The sequence below is a fragment of the Sturnira hondurensis genome, unplaced genomic scaffold (genome assembly GCF_014824575.4).
Source record: "Sturnira hondurensis isolate 20B ecotype Veracruz unplaced genomic scaffold, ASM1482457v3 Scaffold0004257, whole genome shotgun sequence".
In the NCBI taxonomy this organism is placed as follows: domain Eukaryota; kingdom Metazoa; phylum Chordata; class Mammalia; order Chiroptera; family Phyllostomidae; genus Sturnira; species Sturnira hondurensis.
This window is the reverse complement of record NW_028076888.1, coordinates 648,424-657,967: the sequence shown is the minus strand read 5'-3', so window position 1 is coordinate 657,967 and position 9,544 is coordinate 648,424. Positions and strand designations below refer to the sequence as shown.

Genomic DNA, 9,544 nt, shown 5'->3' with positions numbered 1-9,544 from the left:
GTGTTGCATCTGAGGCAGCTGCTGAGTCAGGTGGGGGCAGGGTGGTCCATCGGGGCTTCTGCCCGGTACGGTCTCTCGTCCAGAAAATGGGCCTGGTGAAAACAGAGGCTCGAGGGAGAGTCGAAACACACAAAGCCTCAAACGGCCTCGGGGAACTTGCAATCTGTCACTTCTGCTACTCTTTCTTTTCTTCTGGACAGGATAAGTCGTAAGTTCAGCCCAGATTCAAGAGGTGAAGAAATAGATCGCAGTTTTTATGAGAATAGCCACAAAGTCACGTTGTATAATGTGCGGCTGTGAGACGATGCAGAATTAAGGCCATTTTTTTTTGCAATTTACAGCAGCTCCACCCTCTGAACTTGACGTTCTAGAATCTTGGTTTCCCATCCTCCATGTCACGTACTCTCCTTTAACCTGGGAAGCCCAAACAACTCTTCATAGCAATTTCTCTTCCACAAATAGAATAAATAAATGATCCATTCATTCAATGAGCATTTGCATGCCCACACCTTGCAAGCGGAGAGCAACACAAGCAAGTGATTTTCAAGTATCGAAGGCGCTCAGATACTCATTGGTAGAAACATCCAGGCTGGATCGGCAGGCGACAACCACATAGTACCGACGGCCTCCTCGACCCACTTCCTGCTTCCCCGGAGCCCTGCTCGGTCTCACTTGAGCCTCCTGTCCCCCTGCCGCCTGCCAGCAACACCACCTAAGCCTCTGCTGCACAGTGACTGTGTTTTCTGAAAGGAATAAAGGGAGATTTGTTCCCCTTCTTTGCCTTAATAGACGGAAGCCCACGTAGGCATGAAATTGAAATTGCCTTGCCCTATTAACAGCGCAGTCACTGGGCTCCACTGACCCCTGAGGTGCGTTAATATCTCAGCAGCAAGTGGATGAACCACAGGCAGTGGCTGGGGACACACCGGAGAAAGCCAGCTGGGGGCCACAGGGGATAGGGCGGCTGCTTTGGCACTGAATTTGAGCATTCTGTGTGCTGGGCAGGCTGGAAGCATGGTTTATTCAACCTGGAGTTGAGGAGGAGGGCAGGAGGGATGAGTAAATCAGAGCCCAGCCTGAGAGGGGAGATGGATCCTTTATTTCTTTGTCCACTGGCTCATTCACTCATCTGATGGACTCCTAGCGCCCCCCTGGCCTGGCGCTGTGTCAGGCAGGGAGGCATAGAGACAGATTGGGCAGAATCTGCTGTAGAAGATCCCCAGATCCATGTGGAATGATAGACTGGAGGAGAAAAAGAGGTGAAATTCTGTGCAACAAGTATTGAAATAAAAGTAAGAGAGAGCACAATGCAGTCACAGAACTGGTGAAAGATTGTTCTACTCAGCAGGTCAAGGGAGGCTTCCAGGAGGTGGTGACATTGAAGCCAGGACTTGAAGTCTAGGAAGGAGGCATTGAAGTCAATGGTGCCCGCTGTCAGTCCAGATGCTTCAACTCTCTCTCGGGCACCAACCCAAAAATGCTGCTGTCACTGCGAGAGAGTTCTGGGCCAGTTTGCATTGTCCCCTGAGGCACATCCTAGCTCAAAGGCAGGCCAGCCAGACACGTGGCTGCTGGTCTGGGTCTGACCACCAAGTCCTGGTCCCCTGGAAGCTCCGTCTCTGCCCGCTGCTCTTCCCAGCCACAAGTGAGCCCTTGTCCCCGTCCACTCTTTCACTGACCCTCCACTCTCCACGGTGCTCTGGCTGCCCACCGATGCCCACTGACCCTTGTGCTCAAGTGACTAGGCAGATGCAGAAACCCCTGCTGGGCTTCTCGGAGAAGACCCCCTCCCCCCAGCGCATGGGCTAGGGCGTCAGCCTGCCTCCTCTGGTCACTAGAGCTCTTAGCAGCCTTGTGTGTGGCAGCTTGGAATGGGCCACCCTTCTCTGGCCTGGGCTTTTGAGCTCTGAACAACTGGAGGCCCCCCGTCAGTCACGTCGCAGAAAGTGGGGGGGCATGTGACATTCATCCCGGGGTTGGAGGGTTGGAGGCAGCTCTGCTGGGGGTCCCTTGGCCTGTGCACCTGCAAGAGAAGCAAAGTCTGAGCTCACCATCTCCTTAGCCTTGGGATCGCACAGCACACCCGAGGGGGTCATGCGGCTATTCTGTCCCCCCTCGCCTCCTGTTTCTACCTCGCCAGGCTATTGGCCAAGCAGAAGAGGATCTGGGGAGACCCCACTACACCACAGGCACTGGTGAGGCTGGCCGCCAGCTTCACCCAGGAGATTACTTCATCTCCACAGATTACTAATCTCCACAGATTACTTCATCCGTGGGGAGAGATGGACAGTGGGTCGAGGCTTCTCCACAAGGCTCCAGCACCTGTGGAATCAAGGGCCAGCACTCCTGACCCAGAACGACTGCAGGTTTTGTGAAGTGCACCAGTGTGCCCAGAGCTAAGAAAACAAAACCCAAAACAAGGCCCCTGTGGGCACTGTGCGTCAGGTTCGCCCTGGGATCTGACACCTGGGAGACAGGAGGCTCCTCTGAGGGATCTGAAGGTAAGGATGGAGGGGGCAGAGGGAGGCTGGGGAGAGGGATTCTGGAAGAGAACTTTCCAGTCCAGACAGATAGAGAAAGAGAGAAGCCAGTGTAGACGCAGAGACAAAGAGGGTGCGACCCAGAGAGGACAAAGAGAAGGACAGAGACCCACATGCAGCTGGAGAGACTGGCCTTGCCGCCCACAGGGGAGGCAGAGCCTCAAAGCGGAGCAGAAGGGAGAGCTTCCAAAAGGCACTTAAGCTGTTCTGTCGGTGATTACGCCCTTGCCCTCCTCAGGGAACGACAGCCCTGAGTGACGGGTGGAAAGAAATAGATGTGCAAAGTACATGCATTTTTTCCGAAACGGGCCCAATCATCAGTGGCGGGCCTAAATGTCAGCACGCACAGCAGAGCCCCGGGCTGCCAGCTGCCTCGGCCCTTGTGACAGAGCTTCCTGGGCAGCTGCCCCACGCCTCCCCTCTGCTCTTCCCACCTTGCCCCCCACCCCGACCCTTGCCCTAGGCAGCTAGCTGCCCTCCCTGCCCTAGGCTACCATTCCCTCTGGCGTCTAATTCCCTTGAACCTGCAGTTCCCAGGGACACAGACAAAAAGCGTTTTGGAGGAGTCCTTTCTTAACTGGTGCCCCACCCGACATTCTCAAGCTTGACCTGCCCCTGGAACTGTCCTTCTCTGACCACAGGGACAGTCCTTCCTCAAGTCCCTTAAATCGAAGGCTGAGGGGTTGAGACTTCTCCTGCAAGAGGAGCCAGCAGAGCTGCCAAGGTCAAGCACACAGACCCTGTCAAAGTCGGAAGTCTAGCTCCACCACTCACTGTCTTTGTGACTCTGGTGCTTTACTTAACCTTTCTGTGCCTCTATTCTCCCTCCTGTGAAATGGGTACACTGCTGTTGATGGTGCTCACCTCAGAGAATTAAGTGGATGAGTATATAGAAAGCTTGGAGAACAGTGCCTGGAATGTTGTGCGGATTCAGTAAGTGTTGGCTGTTGTTGTCCTCACCAGGCAATAGGGAGCCAGCAAGAGCTCCGGGTGAGAGCATCTTGGAGGCAGAGTGGGAAGCTCTAGGGCCTCACTTTTCAGGTGGGACCAGCATCCTTTGAGAACTTAACAGGAAGGCAGAACCTCAGGCCCCATGCCAGACCTGCTAGGTCAGAATCTGCATTTGAACAAGATCCCAGGTCATCTGTGTGCTCAGTCAAGTCAGAGGAGCCGCTTTAGGCATAAATAAGCAGTTAGTTGCTCATTTAAATAGTTCTTGTGAGAGTTTCTGTGAAGGTCAATGGCATTGGCTGGAGAGGAAGGCCCTAAGTGTGCCAAACCTTGATTATTTACCACGCATTGTGCTGGGTATTTTAGCCCTTAAAACAACCATGCACCCCACTTTCCAAAGGAGAAGATAAAGCTTGGAGCAGGGAGGTGACTTGCTCAGGGACAAACCCTTGGTGAGAGGCAGTGCCAGGCCAGGAGTTGGGTCTGACCACAGGAAGCAGGGCCAGCTGTGGAGCTGTGGTAGCATGAGCCCAGAGGAGGCCCCCAGCCCTCCAGAAATGGTGACTGAGGGGCATGAGGGCGGGAGAACCGACAATAAGCCAGAGGACCTTGGCCTGCAGTCGGAGACTCGGGAATGAGAACGCAGAGGACAGGTAAGTTTGATTCTGGACGAGCTGACCTTGGAGAAGGGGGAACGTGCCAATGTGGCATCCAGTGGGTCTGGGGCTCAAGGGAGATGCTGATTTGAGACCATCTGCCTTGGGAACCACCTGCATTGATTAAGCACCGGCCATTTGTCAGGCACTCCATCCATCTCACGGGCTCTAAGAACAGGTGTTCCTTATATTATAGATGTGCAAGTAGAGGCTCAGAGAGGTGAGTTACTTGGTCAGGGTCACACAGCTCACAGGCACAGCTGTGAGATCTGATCCTACACCTGCCTGGATAAAGAGCCCACACTCTTTTCATTGAACCAAGGCAAACATGATCTGATTCTTGAAGTGGCCAAGGGTCTTAATTTGGGTTCCTCCCAATGCAGACCCGGAGGCAAGAATTGAGTGCAAGTAGTTGATTTGGGAGGGGACCCAGGAAGCAGAGTAAGAAGAAGGCAGTCCAGACAGGGGAGGGAGGACACTCATCCAGGATGGGTCTCGGGCCAGTCAGCAGCCTGGGCAATGGGACCTTTATTCCAAGGGGTGCCCTGGAAATTGGGCACACACACACCTGGGACCTCCGACAGGCCCCGCCAAGAGGCAACGGAGCTGGAACAGTATCCTGATGGCCTGACCACTAACTCCGGCACCTCTGGCCTGACCCCCTGAGACCTGGGTATACCCCTGAGGCCTGAGAAAGCCCCCCTGTGGAGAGACACAGGTGCTGTGCAAGGAATCCATAGGCAGTAAATGGCAGGTGGCCCCGGGGGGCACTTTGGTGACAGGAGAGGGGCAAGGACAGCATCTATTAGATTGAGTTTTTTGGCTTCCCAGGATCCCTGTAGCCCACTCTGAGGCCCTTGGAAAGAGAGAAACAGTCCCTGGGGAAAGGGGGTGGGGGAATTTACCGTGTACCAGATATCTCTATGTATCAGGCACTTTACCTGCACAGGGCCCTTGGGAGGAGGGGGTGGAAACCGAGGAATGAGGTGCAGGGAGAGAGGCAGAGAGGAGGGACAGCCAGTGAGCCCTAGGCCCCAAGGACTAACAGACTGGGTGCTGACCCTGAAGGCCGGCCCAAGCCTAGTCCTGAGAGGCCATTAGGAGCATCTGCTCCCAGCTCAGGCTGGGACATGAGTGTCACTCAGAAAAGGCCATCATAATAATGATGCAGTCATCGGGGCTGAAAGGCAGGTGGGCAGGCGGGCGGTGAAGGCAGTGGGAGAGAGCTGGAGCCCCACGGGGTGAGGCCATGAGCTGCAGAGGACAGGACGGTGACTGTCACACTCAGCCCTTCCACAGGGACAGCTGGAGCTCTGAAAGACGGGCTGAAAGCTCGCAGGGTCCCCCTGTGGCTTTGCCACATTCCCGCCAAGGGACCACAGGCACATTGCTTAACCTCTCCGAGCTCAGTTTCTCCAGCTATAAAATGGGGACGATCGCTCTTAACTTACAGGACATGGCTAACAAATCGAATATCGATACTTCACATACCATAATTTACATAAATATCAACATTCACATGTTCAGGAGTTGACTGTGTACCAGGTGTCTCTCTGCGTCAGGCCCTTTTCGGGCCTCATCCCCTCTATCTTCACAACAACCTTCCAGCCTTAGGAGAATTCGCTCCATCCTGCAAAGAAGGAAACAGAGAGGTTCTTTAACTCCCTGAAGTCACACAGAAAATAACTTCCGGAGCTGAGATCAGACCCGGACTTGATGCACTGGGTAATTTTCCTCCAGGGGCAGGGCGGGGGGGCGCCCGACAGTGTCAAGTGCAGACCCAGAACTCAGAGAAGAGTCCCTTTTTTTAGTTCCTTCTCATCTCTTCTTCCGGGAAGCTCCACCAGGGAACATGGCTCTCCCCTAAATACTCTAATAGTTTCAAGCTGCTCAGTTCGCCGAGGGGAGCTCTAAAGCCAGACTCTTGAGGGGTCAAATTCTAACTTGGCTGTTGACTGGCTGTGTGACCTCAGGCTACTCACATAAGCTCTCTGTGCTTAAGGGGCCTACCTGTCTCTATAATTAGAGTAATAATCATACCCACCTCTTAGGACTGAAGGAGAGAGTGCAAATAAAGTCCTCAAAAATGTCTGGCATCCAGTCTGTGCTCAATAAATATCAGCTGTCATCATTACTCACCAGACGCTGACATCAATTTTCACCCTCCAAGCGCAGGTCACGCTGGGCCTCCTCATCATGCCTAAGGGGAGGGGGGCAGAGAAGGAGGAAAGGAAAAAGGGAAACTTACATTTCCTGACTCGCATTCTCTACACGGTTGTCTCATCTGTCCGCACACCCGCTGCGTGAGACGGGTACGTCTGCACTCACTGAATGAAGGAAATACGGAGTGGACCTCGAGGGGGAGGGCCACGCAGTTCCGGGGGAGCAGCAGTCCCCTCGGAAACCCCACGCCCTTGCCCATCTCTCCCACCGTCCTGCCCTCCACTGAGTGGGATGATGTCGCTGCCACACCACCCACCCTCTGGGAGCACAAGCCTTAGACTGGTGGCAGTTGGGGGACACGTGTAGGTAGACAGCCACACGCACCTGTGGCCAGTGGCAGCCTCAGGGGACAGAGAGTGACCCAACAGAACAAGGAGAAAGAGCAAAGGCAGACCTGTGCTCCAGACTGTCTGTGGGCTGCAAAAGACCCGCCCCCCAACCCCGACAGCAGAAAAGAGGCCTCCTTCCAACTGAAAGAGAAAGGAATGATGAGTCTCAAGCTGTCCTACTGCATCTGAGAAGGCAGGCCTCCCCCCACCCCACCCCCCGCCCCAGCAGCTCTCGTGGGGTTACAGAGCCTTAGCAGCAATGATGACCAGAAGCCAGGTTGGCGGGCCCCACCCCCTTTTCCGGAAATATACTCAGTGATCTGCCTGGTCAAGAGAATACTAACTCAGCCAGTGGGTCTCCCTTTGGCCCCTTTGGAGTTTTGGAATTTGTACTTCAGAAGAATTCCAGAACCAACCAATTTGGCAGGGAGGGGGAGGGGCTGCTGAGGCCAGGGTGCTTCTCTCCGGGGACAGGGTCCAGGCCCTGAGTAGAGGCTGAGGCCTGAGCCTGGTACCACCTCCTGGGATGGTGAGGAGGTACCTCCCCGTCAAAGACCATCTCTGTGACTGTCACCTGCACCCCATCCCCAGCCTTTGAGCGCTCTGAACCCCCAAAGGCTTTCCCTGGAGGCTCTGGCCAAGGTCCTGAGAGAGTCCAGGTTTTAAATAACAATTCAGTCTTGCTTGGAGCCTGCTTCTACCTTATTCTTTTTTCTCAGTTTTCTCTGAAATATATATATGTGTGTGTTTGAGTGTGTGTGTCGAGGTTGTTCCTAGGGGACTATTAACTAAGAATAATTTATCTAAGAAATTTGTTATGTTAGAATTACCAATTAGATATGATTATAACTTACTATGGCTAACACTGCACTACTATTGGAATCCTGAATCCCATTAAAATCTAATTAGCATACATTAAGTCGACGGCAGTTTTACTGCAGTGCGCCAGCAGGTTTGAGCCGAGCCAGGCACATGAATTTGTCGCCCACTTCAGCACACGGGCCATGTCGCTTACAGGGCCCTGGCGTGTGGCAGGAGGCCTCCCAGCCCCTTTTCTCTCCCTCTAAGCTGGGACCAGATGGTCCAGGCCTGTAGAGAATAGAAGCTCCAAAAGTGGACATGACATTCGAGGCTCTGTCCCTGGGTGGGTGGCCAGAATCCAGGGGAAGGCATTTTTGTGGCTCACAAAGTCAGCGGTGCTCTGGGGTCAGCGCTCTGGGCTAAGAGGACAGGGACTGATTTTGACAGCCCCTAGGAGCCAGTTACCTTGGCGACTGAGTGTCAGCATCACAGAATTTATTCTGCCCTAGGCGTAAGGGCATAGGGGTCCTGATGAGAGGACCTCACTGTTACCTCGTCCTGCCTAGCAACCCCCTGGCACATCGGCAGCAAAAGCTTACTGAGCTCTCACAGTGGAGCCCAGGGTTTGCGGTCTTAACTCTTTCTTAACCCTTACAAAAAACTCCAAGACCCAAGTTCTAGATATACACCCATTTCGTACACAATGAACCTGAGGCTTGCAGAGGTTCAGGGACTTTCGCAAAGCCACATAAGCACTAAGTGGCAGAATCAGTATTTGAACCCTGGTGGCTTTTCTAAAAAGCTGTCTTTTCTAACAACCTGTTTTGGAATGAATGAGGTCCTTTGTCCGGATTCAGGTCAGGCCTCGCCACTGCCCTCTTCTGCCGGCAGGGGGCAGCGGTGAGAGAGTCGGGAGCTCCGGGCCAGGCAGGCTGGGTCAAAGCATGTCAGCTATTGATACAAGGTCCCTAGGGCACATTCCAGGGGCAAAGGCCCCCAGATGATGCTGCAGTGACAGGTGCTGGGCGCAATCATCCTAACCAGTGGTTCTGAGGATTCTTTTTAGGGGGAAAAATCCTTCTTTTGGGTAAAAGCTTATTGAATGTAATAAGCTTATTTAAAAGCTTACTAAATGGTTGTGCAGCAAATATCCCCTCCCTCCCCACCACCTGGAAAGTGATGTGGACTTCCCCTTCGTGCCCGATGATGTGGGACGTGTCCATGTGACCTGCTTTGACCCCTGGGAAGTCAGTGAGCCCACCGTGATCCCGCCTCCAGATCTGCTGTCCCTCAAGGCTTCCTCCCCACTGGCACTTATGCCCACCGTGGGGCATGCCTGGGTGCCAGGTCCAAAGAGGGTCAGAGACGCCTGGAGCAGACCTGGGTCAAGGCCGGCCTAGATCAGCTGAACCAAAAGTAAGAAATAAATGTGTTAGATGCCACTGAGGGGCCACCGAAGGCTCAGACAGGGCGACTTTGCTCCCCCACACGCCTGCCTGTGACTGGGATGGAGGGAACCTGTGAGGAACCCCCACTCCTGCAGGCTGTGTGCTGAGCTAAAACTGCCAACCAGAGAACAGCTGAAGCAGCCCCTGGGCTTAGTTTGCACGAGGCCTAGGGACAGACAGGGAGGCTGTGGTCCAGGAGGAGACAGCCCCATGCCCTGGTCCTCCACAGGCACCAGCCCAGTGGGTTGCCGAACAGAGAGAAGATGACCGAGGACACCAGGCACATTGCATTAGGGCCCACCCTGGTGACGTCATTTTAACTTAATTGAGTCTTTAAAAACCATCTTTAAATACAGGTACATTCTGGGGTATAGGGGGGTAGGGCTGAAGCATGCAAAATCTCTAGGGGAAGCAGCTCAGCCTCATAACCATGTTTCTCAGACTGAGGGATGACAAAAGCCACTCCTCGTTCTGGCTGCCGGGGAGTAAGGCCTCAAAGGACCCTCGTGGGGACAGGCGGTGGGGGATCCGTGCCAGGATCAAAAAGGGTTGTGCCCTTTGCCAAACTGCCTACACAGCAGTGGGCACGAGCCAGC

At 54.0% G+C, this 9,544-nt stretch overlaps 1 long non-coding RNA gene across 2 annotated transcripts; it reads right to left on the bottom strand.

The window, feature by feature from the left end:
• Window positions 1-321: 321 nt before the first annotated feature.
• On the bottom strand, window positions 322-2,009 carry LOC118986387 (uncharacterized). 2 transcript variants are annotated; one of them, XR_005066363.1, is made up of 3 exons: window positions 1,836-2,009; window positions 863-1,028; window positions 322-743 (listed from the first exon to the last, which is right to left on the bottom strand). It is a non-coding gene; the product is annotated as an uncharacterized LOC118986387 (long non-coding RNA). The 2 variants fall into 2 exon arrangements; XR_005066362.1 differs by having other exon boundaries at window positions 322-1,028.
• Between the last annotated feature and the right edge of the window lie 7,535 nt (window positions 2,010-9,544).